Source organism: Canis lupus, chromosome 19, assembly GCF_048164855.1.
Source record: "Canis lupus baileyi chromosome 19, mCanLup2.hap1, whole genome shotgun sequence".
In the NCBI taxonomy this organism is placed as follows: domain Eukaryota; kingdom Metazoa; phylum Chordata; class Mammalia; order Carnivora; family Canidae; genus Canis; species Canis lupus.
This window is the reverse complement of record NC_132856.1, coordinates 41,463,318-41,476,005: the sequence shown is the minus strand read 5'-3', so window position 1 is coordinate 41,476,005 and position 12,688 is coordinate 41,463,318. Positions and strand designations below refer to the sequence as shown.

General features: G+C 39.7%; 1 protein-coding gene across 3 annotated transcripts in view; it reads right to left on the bottom strand.

Moving 5' to 3' along the window:
* RHOA (ras homolog family member A) overlaps nucleotides 1–12,688 on the bottom strand; it is a 63,586-nt gene that overhangs the window by 48,058 nt on the left and 2,840 nt on the right. For 2 of the 3 annotated variants that reach the window (XM_072786203.1, XM_072786202.1), the window contains exon 2: nucleotides 11,172–11,248. The gene's annotated coding sequence lies outside the window, so the exon portion shown is untranslated. Of the gene's footprint in view, nucleotides 1–2,732; nucleotides 2,853–11,171; nucleotides 11,249–12,688 lie in introns of all 3 variants that reach the window. The other variant, XM_072786204.1, reaches the window with a different exon arrangement.

The following is a 12,688-nucleotide window of genomic DNA, read 5'->3' as shown; positions in this document are numbered from 1 at the left end:
ATATTAAGCCATGCTTTTCTCCTTCTTTCCTTTGTCCTGATTGTACCCCACCTACCCTTCCCCTACTTGGATAACTCATACTTTAGGCTAAGCCACTGTCTTTCAGGCCATTCTCTGAGCTCCCAGCTTAGATCAGGCCCCTTGGATACTCACCCAGCACCAAACATTTCTCTACCTCACTCATCATACCCCTCTTCCTCCCAAACTCTATTAGTATTAGAATCATATCTATCTTATTCACCATTGTCAGACAAGCATAGGTGCACAGCACATAGTAGTAAAGTGTTCAAATAACAAATTAAAAAAAAAATACATTTCCAAATTGGTTTCCATAACCAATTTGCTGAGCACAGATTTTTAAAAAGAAAACAGTTGCAACATCAGCTGTGTACACTAGTGGTGAGACAATCTCCCAGGACACTTGTTTTAGTAGTTCAATAATTTACCCTCACAGAATTATAGAAACCCCTCATATAAATCAGAAACTTATCCTTAACAAGAGTGTTAAAACTCAGATCCTTCTTATGAACTCATTTGCTCGTATTTTAATAAACAACTCTGTAAGTGTAATTGACCAGTAGCTGAATTCACAGCAGTTTAGAAAAATGTATGCAGGGGTGAGAAAGAGGTGCAGTCTATGACAAGACACAGGAGACAGAAACCCCTGAAAATCAGGCTCAGAAACAAAACAGGGAGCGACAGAAATGCCATTCTGGCCAGTCCTAAAGCAGGCCAACAGACTCCAAGGATAGAACCCAAAAACTCTTTCCCTTAGGAAGAAAGATCTCAATTATTACACAGGGAAACTTAAGTCCCAGATACTGCAAGACAGGGAAAAAGACATCCACTAGAGAAATAAAACAAATTTTAAAGCTTAAGAAAGCAAGCTTCAGTTATCTATAACACAATGATACTCTTTCAGTGGTTTAAGACTTCAATTTTTCCACAAGAGCCATACTGTACCTAAACACGCATGAATCCCACAAAAGCTTAAACAATGCCCTACGATGCATTCTCTGGAAGCAAAGCTATTATTAAACTGAAAATAAAGGTCAAAATACAGCCTTTTCTCCAGAGAGTCCCAAAAGTAACCACCAAATTAGAATCAATTTTTTGTACAAACAATAAACCTGATTTAAAGTGTAGATTTTCAGGTGCTCCTTTCTCCAATACCTTCCATTCTACTCTTTTGTCCTTTGTTAAAGTATGTATCTAAAATAAATAGAATACATACTACTTCATTAAGTCAGACGAAGAAAAAAAGTCAGAGAAGAAAATCTCTACATTGAATCCATTTCAGTGCAGTGTGCAGAAACCTGTTCTATCCACTCCAGGTTCACCCAAACCTAGCACACAGGAGACACCATTAAACACTGGGAAATTAAATTCAAAACATAAAACCATTTATTTTGTCTGCAGACAACATAGGAAACCACTGGCAAAAAGGCTCAACATCTGTCCATTTGTTCATAATGCCCTTGAGCCTGGTACTGTTGTTATTTTGCCATCTTGATCAAGCAGTTGTCAAGGATCGATGTCAGTTCAAGGGCCCTTAGAGATGAAGAGCACAGGCCTAAAGCATACAAAGGCAAGCAGAGGAGAACCCCACAAAGCCTCTAATACACAGCCAAGTCAGAACCACCCCAGATTCAAATTCTTCTTTGGGGTTGGAGGAAGAGACACTCCCTTCTGGCTTTCTAAGTCAGTGTGTGGTATCATTCACCTCAAAATGTAAATATTCCAGTGTTAATCTTAAATGGATGGACAGAGTCAGGATTTGACTTTGCGCAGTCTAATTCTCCACTTAACATTGCCCACAAGACAATGCTTGTCTGCAAAATTGCCATACAGACAAGAATAAACCAAGAGGTAGCTCCAGTAAACCGCCTAGGTTTTTCAGCAAGGATAATACACAGCCAGACACCCTATGTTCTGGCACAAACATCTCTATTCCTCTCAAGGCTCTGCGATTAGCAGATGAAAACTCTTCAGGGTGGGGCCTGCACCTACTTACAACTTTTTTCTTTTTTAAAATTGAGGTGAAATACACATAACATAAAGTTTGCCTTTTTAAACCATATAATTCAGTGCTATTTTTTTTTTAAGACTTTATTTATTCATGAGACACACACACACACACAGAGGCAGAGACACAGGCAGAGAGAGAAGCAGGCTCCATGCAGGGAGCCTGATGTGGGACTTGATCCAGGGACCTCAGGATCATACTCTGAGCCAAAGGCAGATGCTCAACTGCTGAGCCACCAAGGTGTCCCAATTCAGTGATATTTAGCACATTCACAATATTGTATAACAACCAAGTCTATCTAGTTCCAAAACATTTTCATTACCACAAAAGAAAACCCCATACCTGTTAAGCAGTTTATCTCCAGTTCCCTCTCTCCTAGCACCTGGCAACCACCGATTTGCTTTATGCTCCATAAATTTACAATTCTAAGTAGGTCATATAAATGAAATCATACAATATATGATGTTTCTTCTTCTGTTTTTGGCTTCTTTCATTTAGCATAACACTTTCAAGGTTCATCCATGTTATAGCATGTAGTTTTACTACTTCAAATTTTAAATAGCTGAATAATATTCCATGGTATATACATAACCACATTTGTTATCTATTCCTCCTTTGGACTATTGGACTTATTTCCAAATTATTCTTATTTTGGCTATAAGAATAGTGATGCTATGAACATTTATTACCAACATTGTCCAAATACCTGTTTTGTGTGTAGATCTAGGAATGGTATGGCTGGGTTGTATGTTAACTCTCTAACTCTCTGCCAAACTATTTTCCACAGTGTATGGTATTAAATATCTTGCCATATAATCATCCAGGCCTATTGTAAAAGAGAAAGGATAAAATAATACTGTGATGCACAATAATATATATCTTTAAAAAAGGAAAAATGTGTAATATACATATAGACACAGTATCTCTAGAAAGATACACTGGAAACAGTTACATGTTTTTTTTTCTAAAAGAGGACCTTGGGAGATTAAAATAGAGAAAGGCTTATTTTTCATGCCTGCCCCTTTTGCAGTTTCATATACACGCTTCATCAACTCCCTTGCTCTAAAATATTTTAAAAATTAAAAAAAAAAGTTTTAAGTAATCTTTACACCTGGCTCACAATCCCTAGATCAAGAGTCGAATGTTCTAACTGAGCAGCCAGGTACCCTGATAAAATATTTTTAAAGCCCCAAAGCAAGCAATACAATGAGAGGAGGAGTATGCTCTGGAATAGGAAAAATACACATTTTTTTGTAAACTCTACCCTAAATGTGGGGCTTGAATTCACAACCCCAAGATCAACAGTCATATGCTCTACCAATTGATCGAGCCAGGCGCCCCCATCTTTTATTTAAAAACTTTTTGTATGTTTTTATTTTTATCTAGTGTTTTTCGCTCTTTTTAATATTTTATTTTAGAGAAAGAGAGAGAGACATAGAAAGAATGCATGAGCAGGAGAGGCATAAGCAGACTGCGCTGAGTGAGGAGCCTTACAGGGGGCTCGACTTCACAACCCTAAGATCATGACCTGAGCTGAAAGCAAGAGTTGGTTGCTTAACTGACTGAAACACCCAGGCACCCCTCTTTTTTTATTTTTTATTTTTTATTTTTTATTTTTTATTTTATTTTATTTTTTTTATTTTATTTTATTTTATTTATTTATGATAGTCACAGAGAGAGAGAGAGAGGCAGAGACACAGGCAGAGGGAGAAGCAGGCTCCATGCACCGGGAGCCCGACGTGGGACTCGATCCCGGGTCTCCAGGATCGCACCCTGGGCCAAAGGCAGGCGCTTAACCGCTGCGCCACCCAGGGATCCCACCCCTCTTTTTTTATTGTGGTTAAATATGCATAAGCAGGCAACTGTTGATTTCAGCTCAGGTCTTGATCTCAAGGCCATGAGCTCAAGCCCTACGTTGGGCCCATGCTGGGTGTGGAGCCTACTTAGAAAAGAAAACTTTGGGGCACCTGGTTGGCTCAGTCAGTGGAGCTCTTAATCTCGGGGACAGGGACACCTGGGTGGCTCAGCGGTTGAGCGTCTGCCTTCGGATCAGGGCGTGATCCTGGGTTGGGGTATCAAGACCCGCATCAGGCTCCCTGCAAGGAGCCCACTTCTCCCTCTACCTAGGTCTGCTTCTCTATGTCTCTCATGAACAGATAAATAAAATCTTAAAAAAAAAAAAAAAAAAAAATTGGGCTATGTGTTCAAGTCCCATGCAGGATGTAGAGATTACTTAAAAATAAAATTTTAGCAAAAAAAATAAATAAATAAAAAATAAAATCTTAGGGCAGCCCAGGTGGTTTAGTGGTTTAGCGCCGCCTTCAGCCCAGGGTGTGATCCTGGATACCCGGGATCAAGTCCAACATCAGGTACCCTGCATGGAGCCTGCTTTTCCCTCTGCCTGTGTCTCTGCCTCTCTCTGTCTCTCTCATGAGTAAATAAATAAAATCTTAATAAAAAATAAAATCTTTAAAAATGTATTAAAAAATAGAAAACTTTAAAGTTTCCCAAAGAACTGTTTCATCTTTTGATTGGGTAGCAATTTAAACACGTGTATGTATTTTTCCAAAACTTGCCAAACTGTCACTTAAATAGTTGCATTTTACTGTATGCAAATTATACTTCAATAAAGATGATTAGAAAACAAAAACAAAAACAAACCTCCCCAAATGACTCCAATTTTGGAAACTGGATCCCAAGTTTGGGAACAGCCAAGTTTGGGAGCCACTGTTCCTAAGCATCAGAGTTCTGTTGTAGTTCCCCAAGAATGACATCTTAGGATGCTACCTCCTCCCCCCCAAAAAAATCTCTTCCACATTGGGCTGCCTCACTGGGTCAATCAGTCAGTAGAGCATGCAACTCTTGATATTGGGATTATATGTTCAAGCTCCACACAGGGTGCTAAGATTACTTAAAAACAAACTTAAAATAACATTTCTTCCACATTAAATGAGTGTGATTATTGGGTACTGCAAACTATAACTTGAATAGTCAAAGTTAAAGGGCTGCATTGTCTGGCACTGGAGCTACGTGCTTCTCTCTCACTGAATCCTCATAGCATTTAGATATTATTCCTATTCTACAGAAAAGGAAACTGAGTTTCAAAGGGATCACATTACTGTCCAGGGTCCTAGTGTAAGAACTAGGGGCATCTGTCTGATTCAGTGAGTAGAGCGTGTGACTCTTAATCTCAGGGTCATGAATTCAAGCCCAACATTGGGGGCAGAGTTTACCTTAAAAAAAAAAAAAAAAAGTTGGGATGCCTGGGTGGCTCAGTGGTTGAGCATCTGACTTTGGCTCAGGGCATGATCCTGGTTGAGGGACCGACCCACATCGGGCTCCCTGTGGGGGCCTGCTTCTCTCTGTGTGTCTCTCATGAATAAATAATAAAATCTTTAAAAAAAAAAACCATAAGAACTAGTACTTAACTGTCAGCCACTCTCCAGAACCCATGCTCTTACCCAAGATATTCTACTGCCTTTCTTTTCTGAACTTAAGACCTTAAAGAGATAAACAGGAGCTTCCTTCCAAGTAACTAGAGAAGTTAAAAGAGACTTCATCCAGAAAATAACTTTTCCACAAAAAATTAAATGCATTATTTCCAACAAAACTGCCAAATCACGTAATAAAATGGTCTCATGGCAAAAAAAACATACAGCTACAGCATTAAACATCCACTTAAATGTACTTCCTTAGGCTCTCAAAACTTAAATATCAAATAATAGGGTTACATAAAAATACACCAGAAGATGCGGCTAGGGGGCTCAGTGGTTGAGCCTTTCACTCAGGTCATGATCCCAGGGTCCAGGAATTGAGTTCTGTCATCACGCTCCAGAAAGGGAGCCTACTTCTCCCTCTGTCTGTGTCTCTGCCTCTCTGTATATGTTCATGAATAAATAATTAAAATCTTAAAAAAAAAAAAAAAAAAGACACCAGAAAAGTGACATAGCATTCACTCTATGGATTCATGAAAGACACAGCTCTGCAACAGAAGGCTTGAACACAATGAGAAAAAGGTAAGGACATCTGGGTGGCTCAGCGGTTAAGTGCCTGGCTTCAGCCCAGAGTGTGATCCTGGAGTGCCAGGGTCGAGTCCCCCCAAGATCAGGTCCCACATCACGCTCCCTGCATGGAGGCTGCCTCTCTCTTTGCCTATGTCTCTTGCCTCTCCCTCTCTCTCTCTGTGTGTCTCTCATAAATGAATGAATGAATGAATAGTCTTAAAAAAAAGGAAAATAAAATGAGAAAAAGGTAAAAATAGTATATATAAAAAAACAAAAGAATTTTCAAACATGCTTAAAGTCAAAACAAACAATTTTTTAAAGTAACAATTAAATCTGTTTTTTGTTTTTTGTTTTTTTTTTAAGATTTTATTTATTCTTGAGAGACAGAGAGAGGCAGAGACATAGGCAGAGGAAGAAGCAGGCTCCATGCAAGGAGCCCAATGTGGGACTTGATCCAGGCATCCAGGGATCACATCCTGAGCTGCAGGCAGCCACCCAACCGCTGAGCCACCCAGGTGTCCCATATCTGTGTTTTAAAGCAGCTAAGATAAATAAATAAATTAATTAATTAATTAAAATAAATAAAATAAATAAAATAAAATAAAAATAAAATAAAGCAGCTAAGAGCTTCAAAAGATAAAAACCAAATTCTTGGGATCCCTGGGTAGTTCAGCGGTTTAGCACCTGCCTTGGGCCCACGGCATGATCCTGGAGTCCCGGGATCGAGTCCCACATCAGGCTTCCTGCATGGAGCCTGATTCTCCCTCTGCCTGTGTCTCTGCCTCGCTTTCTCTCTCTGTGTCTCTCATGAATTATTAAATAAAATATTTAAGAACAACAAAAAAATTCTTTTCAGTTGGAAAAGCATGAGACTCCTGAACTCAAGGTTGTGAATTTGAGCCCCACGTTGGGTGTAGAGATTAGTTAAATAAAAAAACACTTGAAAAAAGAATTTGTTTTAGGGACTGTGGTCAGGATGCAGTGTTAATAAAATTGTAAAACTTAATGAAGGGCAGCTTGGGTGGCTCAGCAGTTTAGCGCCGCCTTCAGCCCAGGGCGTGATCCTGGAGACCCGGGATCGAGTCCCACGTCAGATTCCCTGTGTGGAGCCTGCTTCTCTCTCTGCCTCTCTCTTTCTCTTTGTGTCTCTCATGAATAAATAAATAAATAAAATCTTAAAAAAAAAAAAAAATGAAAAACAAAACTCCTAAGAATAAGCCTGAAAGATAAATGAAGTGTACATATAGCAGGTACATGAAAAATAAATGCTTCTGGCTTCATGACTGAACACTCTTCAACCACAGTTCAATACACAAGTGTGCAGGAGAGTTAGCATGGGTTAGAAATTGCCCAAGAACCCATTAGTCATAAAAGGTAGTCTGAGCAGAAAAAAATCTTCATCCCACCACCTACTTTTCTGTCTATTGGGAAAGTACCATCTCTGCTATTACTTACCGTTGCTTAAGAGTGGAACTAAATGATCCCGGAGTCAAATAAAGGCAGAATCCTTACTACAGCGCAAGAATAAATTAAGACAATTTATATGGTCTCATATTGGGCACCTGGGTGGCTCAGTCAGGGAAGCATCTGCCTTTAGCTCAGGTCATGATCCCAGAGTCCTGGCATGGAGTCTTAATATGGGGCTTCCTGCTCAGTGGGGAGGAGTTTGCTTCTCCCTCTCTCTCTCTGCCCCTCCTCCCTCACACACACACACACACACACACACACACACTCTTTTCCTCTGCATCAATTAAATAAAATATTTTAAAAAAAAATCTATTAGAGTTAAACAAGTATTTCCACTAAGGAAGAAAACTAGTATGCATTGAGCATTGTCCTCTTCATATATTATTTCACCTAAAATTCCTATAAAATGGGAGCATCTGGGTGGCTCAGTTGGTTAGCATCCAACTCTTGATATCAGGATTGTGAGTTCAAGCCCCACCCTGGGCTCTACGCTGGGTGTGAAGCCTACCTTAAAAAAAAAAAAGGATCCCTGGGTGGCGCAGCGGTTTGGCGCCTGCCTTTGGCCCAGGGCACGATCCCGGAGACCCGGGATCGAATCCCACATCGGGCTCCCAGTGCATGGAGCCTGCTTCTCCCTCTGCCTGTGTCTCTGCCTGCCTCTCTCTCTCTCTCTCTCTCTCTCTCTGTGACTATCATAAATAAATAAAAATTAAAAAAAAAAAAAATCCAGGATACCCTGGTGGCTCAGCAGTTGAGTACCTGCCTTCAGCTCAGGGCGTGAATCTCGGGATTGAGTCCCTTGTCTGGCTCCCTGCATGGAGCCTGCTTCTCCCTCTGCCTACATCTCTGCTCTCTCTGTGTGTCTCGTGAATAAATATTTTTTTAAAATCCATAAAATTTCGATAAATTAAATGTAATCGTCATTTTATAGATAGGTCCTGAGGCTCACAGAAATAACCTGGTTAAGTGTATCTATGTCTGAGATGCCTGGGTGACTCAATGGTTGAGCATCTGCCTTTGGTTCAGGGCGTGGTCCCAGAGTCCTGGGATCGAGTTCCACATCGGGCTCCCTGCATGAAGCCTGCTTCTCCCTCTGTCTATGCCTCTGCTTCCCCGCCTCGGTCTCTCATGAATAAATAAATAAATACTTAAAAAAAAAAAAAAGTCTGCTTGAGATTCTCTCTTTGCCCCTCCTACTGTGCACAAAAGCTCTCTCAAATAGTTTCCAATAAATCTCCGTGCTTCCGTTTTTGTCACCCTATAGTCTATTTTCCATACATGAACTAGAAATATAAATAAATCAGATCACATTATTCCCATTATAAAAACTCTTCAGGGGCAGCCCAGGTGGCTCAGCGGTTTAGTGCTGCCTTCAGCCCAGGCTGTGATCTTGGAGACCCGGGATCAAGTCCCACATCGGGCTCCCTGCATGGAACCTGCTTCTGTCTCTGTGTCTGCCATGAATAAATAAGTAAAATCTTTAAAAAATAAAAAAGTAAAAACTCTTCAGTAACTTTCCAATACATTCCAAATGAACTCTAAATTCCTAGTTCCTCCAAGATCTGGACACAGTCTACATGTAAGATTTTATTTCTTCCACTCTTTCCACTTACTCTTTAAGCTCCGGACATTCAAGAATTTTTTTGCTGTTCCCTAAAAAAGGGAAGCCCATCCCTTACCTATCATGAGACTTCCCTACTAGAACATTAACTCAAGAAGCAGGACTATTAATATTTTTGTGATTATTAACACCTAATGCGCTTTCTACTTCCTGTCAGCGATATTGAGAAAAATAGATAAGATTCAAAACTAACAATCTTTAGTTCCAAACCAAATGTCTGTATTTTTAGGAATAAAGATATCGTAAAACAAATAAAAAAAACTTGAGGGTAGGGTAGGAACATCCTTTTTTTTTTTTTTTTTAAATATGAGAGTTAGTTTCTTTCTTTCTTTTTATTTTTTAAGATTTTATTTATTCATGAGGGGGGGGGTGCAGAGACACAGGCAGAGGGAGAAGCAGGCTCCACACAGGGAGCCTGATATGGGACTCGATCCTGGATCTCCAGGATCATGCCCTGGGCTGAAGGAGACGTTAAACCGCAGAGCCACCTGGACTGCCCTCTTTCTTTCTTTTTAAAAGATTTTACTTATTTATCCAATAGACAGACAGAGAGAGGCAGAGACATAAGGAGGGAGAAGCAGGCCCCCAGCAAGGAGCCCGATGCAGGACTCCATCCCAACCCAAGGAGCATGCCCTGAGCCAAAGGCAGGTGCCCAACTGCTGAGCCACCCAGCAGTCCCTACAGTTTATTTATTTTCCTAAGTAAGCTCTATGCCCAAATTGGGGCTTGAACTCACGACCCCAAGATTAAAAGAATTCAAGATAAAGAGTTGCATGCTCTACCAAATGAGCCAGCCAGGTGTCCCAAGGGCAAGGACCTTCTTTGTTTTCTTCAGATGTGTCCCAGGACAGCTCTGACATATAGTAACTATTCAGTAACTACTTGTTCAATGAATGAATGACAAAACCAAAACCTAGCTTGGCCATTCTTCTTAGCATACTAAGGAGTTCAAAGCTAATCAAAACCACTACCATTATATGCCTTCACTGCCAGGTAGCCCATCTCACCAAAAGAGATTATTCATCTCCTTCACAGCTCACTTCTCCATCTACAGAGTTCCTTCAGATCCCCCCAAAAACAAGGAAAGCTGATAAAAACAGTACTAGACCAAGATATTTATCATGGAATGAATGAAGATACTTCTATTCCTTTATCTGTAATTAGTTTAAATATCTAAACAACCCCAGGATGAGCTATTATACCAGCTGTTAACATTGCTCCCACCTAAGCCAATGTGACTCCGACCCCTCTGGTAAGAGGGAAGATTGTCCTCTGATCTTCATTCTCCAGCTGGCTCATTTGCTAATGATAATTTGATACATCCAAAGCACAAGCTCTGGATAAACTGTATAAGAACCAAACTATTAAAATAATGAAAACTTAAAGATGAAAAACAGATGGAGTAATGGCCCAGAAGTGAAAGAGGTATGTGTATAACACAGTGAATCTCCTTAAAAAATATAGCATCTGAAAAAGAAATATCTTAGGGCACCTGGTGGCTTGGTTGAGGGTCCAATTCTTGGTTTTGGCTCAGGCCATCATTTAGGGGTTGTGGGATCAAGACCCACATTGGGCTGTGCACTGGGCGTGGAGCCTGCTTGGGGTTTCTCTCTCCTTTTGCCCCTCCCCACCCTTCTCGGAAGGAAAGCAGGCAGACTTAGAAGTGAAAAAAGAAGCTAGAGGAATACTTCATAGAGAGATAAGAAGACCAGAGAGAAAACGTATGGAGTAAGATTAAAAAAAACTCTCAAGGGATGGCGCAGTGGTTTGGCGCCTGCCTTTGGCCCAGGGCGCGATCCTGGAGACCTGGGATCGAATCCCACGTCGGGCTCCCAGTTCATGGAGCCTGCTTCTCCCTCTGCCTGTGTCTCTGCCTCTCTCTCTCTCTGTGACTATCATAAATAAATAAAAATTAAAAAAAAAAAAAACCTCTCAAGATTACTAAAGAGAATCATTAACAATAATGCACTCACATTTCCCTAGAACTTACATTAATATATAATCATGTCTTCCATGGGAAAAAGGGAGTAAAAAAAGTTTCTATTTACATACCTTACAAATGTGCTGCAAGACCCACGGGCTGTGTGGCAGAAGTTCTACAAGTGCCTTTAACTTCTCAGATGTAGGCACTGTAAAAATATAAATATATCAGGAATTATGTCTATTCATTTTACAAGGAACAACACAAAACATAGGATGTAAACAGGCTTGCCCAAAGTTCCAAGACATAATTTAGAATCCAAGAGAGAGAAAAAGTGTAGAATTTAATTTCTGACTAATATACCACCAAATTTATCACATTTATACAAGCTTAGCTTCCTTCAGTTAATATTCACAACCAATGATATCTTATGAATATTTTCTAAATATTTCCCTTTTAAAAGCAAATGAATCCTATGTAAATTAATTTTCCAAAATTATAAAACTTTTCAAACATACAGCTAAATTAAAGGAATCTTACAATGTACACCTGTAACCTACCACCTAGACTACCACAAACATTTGAATAACTTGCTTTATTTAATTATACATTCTTATTAATATAGGCATTACAGAGAAATTACAAACTCAGAAAATCAAAAATCAGGGTGAAGTCATTAGGTCAAGGAAAATAGTATTAGGAAATGCTTATAATGTTTTTGTCAGAAATGATCAATATTAGTTTACTATTTAAAGTCAGAATGAGGGACACCTGGGTGGCTCAGTGGTTAAGCGTCTGCCTTCTGCCCAGGGTGTGATCCTGGAGTCCCGGGATCGAGTTCCACATTGGGTTCCCTGTATGGAGCCTGCTTCTCTCTCTGCCTATGTCTCTGTCTCTCTCTCTCGAATAAATAAAAATCTTTGGAGAAAAAAAAAAAGTCAGAATGAACTCAGATCTACCCCTACTCTTGGTGAGTGATTCTAGTTATTTAACATCAGATCAAATTATTCTCCTGCTAAAAAACATCTAATGATTTCTCATCTCAGAATAATCCCAAAGAACTTCCCATATCCTAAAGGCCCGACATGATCTGGTTCCCACCCACCTCTCTAATTTCATTTTACATTCCACTTCTACCTTTACTCCACTCCAAATATTTTGGTCACTTATGTTCTCCTCTTTACCTTCACCTGAATAGTGAGACACTATTATAAACATTCTTTAACATATTTACTTTACCCACTCTCTTCATTAAAAACAAAACAAGCTCATTTTGGGACAAACTGCAAACCGGCTGCAATATAATTGAGTGTATCTCGTATTTTGACCACTTTAACTATAAAATATTATTCACAGTCCTCTAGAGGAAGCACCAATAAATTCAGACCAACACCCAGAATGAGCAGCTTCGACGGCTGATTTTTCTGTCACATGACTACCATAATTATGAGTATACAGGGCCTTCACATAATACTATAGCACCACAGATCAAAAATGAGTCATTTGAAATAGAAACACTTGAAATAGGAATTTTACAGTAATTATTAACTTCAAACTGTCTTGGAAATTTTAATTTATTAATCTCACAAGTACTTAACAGTGAGCATATCCCCAAAGAGCACAGTATAGTAAGACACATTAACACACA